The following is a 6,000-nucleotide window of genomic DNA, read 5'->3' on the forward strand; positions in this document are numbered from 1 at the left end:
TCTTGTTAACCTGTTGTTTTAAAGCTTTAATGAGGCAAGTTCTATTAATTCGGTTGGGGACAAATCTCTATGTTTGAAAGTTTCTTTTAAAACTTTGATACCAGAAACACAGTTGTCGAAATGAACCTGCAAACAATCTCTATTCGCTATCTTCCAAATTTTGATGTCTACTTTTAACAACCTGAGATTTTTCTAATAACAAATGCGGCCCAGCCTTTTGTCGGATAGCTGGCCCATTTGTCTTCACACATTGAAAGAAAACCCAACTTTGAAATCCAATCTTTATTGAACCTGAATGGTTTTGGGCCCCAATTCAATAGCTTTTTTCCTAAGATAATGGGTTTGTGTTCTGATGAGACGGGGTCTGCCATTTGCAATATAGAATCAGGCCAATAGTGAGCCCAACAAGGGTTAATTAAAACTCTATCAATGCGTGAATATTTTCCAAGAGGGCCTTCCCAAGTGAACTCATCATTAACCAACATTTGATCGAGTAATTGAGCATTATCAATGGAATCATTAAAGGAAGCTATTGCAATGGAGTCAATAGATTCTCTTAATCTTTCGTTTGAAAAAATAACCGAATTAAAATCTCCCATGATACATAAAGGGCCCGACCACCCTTTTGCAAATATAGTAAGTTGTGATCAAACATGAATCTTTCGATTCTATAATTGCAGGGCATAAGCATTAATGATGAGAATGAGTTCGTTAGAAGAGATATACCTTATAATTGTGGCGATCCAATATATGCGTTTCCAACTTTTGATTAGAACAAAAAAGTCGGTTCCCTATATGGACAATAAACCGTCGGATCGACCTCTAGCTTCTTGTTAAACTGAATCATATGCAAAGTGTTTTTGTATTTCGTTTAAAATGGGCTTTGAAATAACTCTAACCATTGTTTCTTGTATCGCTAAAAATTGAATTTGGTGTGAATTGATTAATGAACCCATCATTCGACATTTTGCTTTGTTCCCGAGACTACGGGTGTTCCACGAAGCTATTCTCATGGCTTCGGAGACTCCTCATCAACCATATCTTCCATGATGTAGCTAAAATTTTGCATTTCCTATTTGTAGGTTAGCTTTTTAGCCCCAAAATGCTTGCCATTGATCTTGCTCTTTTTGTGTGATGTTTCGTGACCTACTGCATGATTAAAATCAATAGTAGTGTCGAAAGCTTGAGATAGATTGAGTGTATCCACAATCCAATTGAGATTAGTAGCACTAGTTGTTTTCTTTTCTTCTATGAAAGGTTCACTCACCTTGTTGTTTAATAAACAACTCTTTCTGACCCTTTCACAAGAACTTCGACACTCTTCACCTATGCACTGCTCGTTTGTGGTTTGAGCATTCTGGATAGCCACTTTCTGAAACAACCCGTCCTAATCCATAAGGATGAATACAATAATATATGATTACATTGCGAGGTATTTGACCTCTAAATGATACGTTTTACAAATATTGCATTCTTTTTCAAAAGACAACCTTTCATTACAATGAAAGTTGACAGGCATGCGTACCATTTCATAATATCCAACTATAAATGACCTAATCTGTCATTTACTTAATAATAATCTTTTTTGAACTCAACGACTTGAATGCAACGTCTTTTGAAATATGTCATGAATGACTCCAAGTAATATCTTTAAAATGAGCAAATGTATAGCGGAAGATTTCCTTAATACCTGAGAATAAACATGCTTTAAAGTGTCAACCAAAAGGTTGGTGAGTTCATTAGTTTATCATAAATAATCATTTCCAATATTATAATAGACCACACGAGACTCATATTTAGAAAACAATCTGTACAGGTCTACTCCTGCTGTAAAATCATTCATATGAAGAACACCGGAACCTTTCAAGCAACTCACCAACGGTAGCTAATGCGTGCATGTAATGCAAAATCATCTCACCGTGGAAGTTAATACAATATAATTTTTATAACGGGTGCTAATACGTGCGTGCAATGCAAAATCATCTCTCCGAGGGTAGCTAAAATGGGAGCTAATGCGTGCGTGCAATGACAAAATCATCTCTCCGTTACTAACTACAAAGTCGAATACAATACAATACAATACATCGGGAGCTAATGCGTGCGTGCAATGCAAAATCATCTCGCCGATGGTAGCTAAAATGGGAGCTAATGCGTGCGTGCAATGACAAAATCAACTCACCGTTACTAACTACTAAATTGAACCATTTCGGGAGCTAATGCGTGCGTGCAATGACAAAATCATCTCGCCAATGGTCGATAATACAATCTTTATAGAAATAGAACCTCTGAATCCAAATAATTCTATCATAGAATGTAGTTTTGAATATTTGTGTCTATTTCGTCAAACGTTTATAAAAGCAGTTCATGTATTCTTAGTTCAAAAATATATCTCAAAGCATTTAGTAAAACAGTTATAAAAACAACGCATGTATTCTCAGTCCCAAAAATGTAAAGAGTAAAAGGGGGTAAATGAAACTCACATATTGTATTTCGTAGTAATTAAGCATATGATGGCATTGAACAAGTGCAAGGTTAGCCTCGGATTCACGAACCTAAATTAAGTATATATATTTATATGTTGGTCAATATCTGTTGATCAATTTAGGTCAAGTCGTAGTGTATCACAATCCTAATGCTCGAGACTAATATGCAAAAGTCAACAAAAGTCTTCTTAACCAAAATGACTTCTAAAATCTATACATGATTATTATATAACTTAAATATAGTCGTCTTATATGTATTTAAATATATTTATCAGATTTTATTAAAGTAAATAATAAAAGTCATTTATTAATAAATAAAAATTTATATTAAATCTATATATAATAAAAATATACTTTTATATATTTTATGTAAATAAATTTATAAAGTTCACTTACTATCATAAAATATAGTGGTATGTATTATTAATGTAATTATGTTACGTGTGGTAAAAATATCTTTGCATCACATATTTATTTGATAAAATAATATTGATAATAACAATAATAAGTAAAAGTTGTATTATTTTGTAATAATAATAATTATTATTCTACTAATAAAAATAACAATATTTATATTTACTAAAAATGATATTATGATAAAATGATAATAATACTAAAATGATAATAAAACTGATATTTTATAATAACAATGATATTTCTATTAAAAATAATAATTTTAGTAAAAAAGATAGTTTTAATATTAATAATACTTTTAATAATAATAATAGTGATAAAAATAATGAAAATGATATTTTTATCTAAATAAATAACTTACAATATTTTTATTTCATCATGATACTTATACTCATTACTTCCTAATTGATTCGTTTAATAGCTTTTAGTACTCTTTTATATCGCATTCATAATAATTATAATAATAGCAATCATAATAATTAGATGATACTAATATTAGTTTTAATGATAATAATATTAATAATAATAAATATTATATTAACATTAATGATAATACTAATAACTATTTTGATGATAATAATAATAATAATAATAATAATAATAATAATAATAATAATAATAATAATAATAATAATAATAATAATAATAATAATAATAATAATAATAATAATAATAATAATAATAATAATAATAATAATAATGTTAATAATAATCTTAATGATAATAATGATAGTAATACTAATAAAAATGACAATTCTTAATGATAATACTTATAACGATAATGATAATAATAATAATAATAATAATAATAATAATAATAATAATAATAATAATAATAATAATAATAATAATAATAATAATAATAATAATAATAATAATAATAATAATTATAATTATTATTGTTATTAGATAATAATAATAACGGCGATAATAATGACGATAGTAATAATAATAATTTTAACAACAATACCAAAAATTCAGTTGACTATAACTTCTAATCCGTTCATCGAAACCATTCGAGTTCTAAATGAAAAGTTCTTAATTTTTCGCTAACTTTCCAACGACATGCAAATCATATACCTTATCTTAGTAGCATATGTATCTAATACAGGATTCAACATAACCTATCTAACGACAATATCAAACGTACCAGCATGCATAATCCTATATACTCGAGCACTAGTCAGGGATACACTATTAATATATAAAAGTTAAGTTATGAGTACTCACGTATCAATATTGAGATTCAATATTGTAGAAAAGGTACGTAAACGCAACGGAGATGATACCCATAACCTCCATAGCTATAACCCATAATTTCCTTAGCCCTATCCCACTCGAAAAACTTGTTTTGAAAACACGCGAGCAGAACCTCGTCGTAATATTTTATGTAATAATAATGCTAATAATAATTCTAACACTACTAATAATAATAATATTATAAATCATAATAATATTAATAATAATAATAATAATAATAATAATAATAATAATAATAATAATAATAATAATAATAATAATAATAATAAAAATAATAATAATAATAATATTAATATATATACATACATACATATATATATGTATATATATATATATATGTATATATATACATACATACATATGTACATATGTATATATATATATATGTACATATGTATATATATATATATGTACATATGTATATATATATATGTACATATGTATATATATATATATATGTACATATGTATATATGTATATACATATGTATATATATAGATGCGAGAGAGATTGGGATATAAGAGAATGAATCAGAAGTCAAAAAACGTTCGATTTATAGATATCTGTAACATCCTCAATCGGGCCTAGATGTAAGATTACTAGATTTCCCTTAAGTTTGTATTGCGTTATTATATGCTTTTATTCTTATTTAATATTTATTATTATATAATGATGTGGTTAGGACCAGTTTGTGACAAGGGTCACAGAACAGGTTTGTTTATTTAATTTGGACTTCGTTTGGGTTGCCAAATGATGTACGAAAGATATCAGATAACTGGTAAATACCCGTGTGTAACACAGTGTGGGATTTTAACCCACTTTTGATGACTTGTGCAGTGCATTTCTTGCACATTCCATATCCTTCCCAAAATAATACCCCGTACCTAATTCTTTCTCCTTTGAAACCCTAATCATCAAAACTTGTTCTTGAGCTCAAATTGATCTTGGAATCTTGTTCCTTGTAGTCTACTGATTCTAACAAGGTAAGAAACACGTGTTTTTGTGTTCAATTCATGGTTAAATTCATAGTTTTGTGTAAGTTTTGTAAAAAGCTTGATTTTGTGTCAAAATCCATGGATTTGATGTTGTTATGGTCAAAACTTTGTGGGTTTATAGTCTATAACATGTAGTAATTGAGTTGTGGCAAGTTTTGGTGTCGAAAACGAGCTCTAGATCAAGATTTGGTGATTTTAGCTTGAAGTCCGTAGCCTTTGTTCAGTTTCTGATGAAGATGAATACAGTCGGCCGACTGTCGGTCAACAGTCGACCGACTGAGGGTTGAACCGGCCGATTAACGAAGACAACCGACCGACTGAGATTTATATTCGGCCGATTGATGTAATACCAAGTGAGTCGACCGACTGAGAAGGTCAGTCGACCGACTGTCAGTGTCAGTCGACCGACTGAGTGTCCAGGACAGAATATTTTACCTAAGTGTTGATTTTTAGCTGTTATGCTGCCCGTTTGTATTTTGATGTTTATGATGTAAATTTTGAATGTGCATAAGTGTTAAGGAGAAAATTTTTAGCGGACAGTTTTCTGACAAAATTTTCTGTATTGTCTTATTTGGTGTTTATGGACATAAACTAACTCGTGTATATGTATTTCTCAGGAGAAAAGGAGAAAGAGAAGGTTCAGTGATTAGATAACTGAACACCTTCTCGTTTGCTGGTAATCGGTGAGTGGGACTAACTGGAGAATATAGTATATAGTAGCATGTTATATTAAGACTGCCATGCTTGTTAGATATACTTATTGTTGTGGATAGTTAGTACATTGTGATGACTGCATGTTGGTTGATGCTTGTCTGCTGGAGCCTAGTGCGTCCCTATTGTGTGGTGGC

This window comes from Rutidosis leptorrhynchoides, chromosome 9 (assembly GCF_046630445.1).
Source record: "Rutidosis leptorrhynchoides isolate AG116_Rl617_1_P2 chromosome 9, CSIRO_AGI_Rlap_v1, whole genome shotgun sequence".
NCBI classification, from domain to species: domain Eukaryota; kingdom Viridiplantae; phylum Streptophyta; class Magnoliopsida; order Asterales; family Asteraceae; genus Rutidosis; species Rutidosis leptorrhynchoides.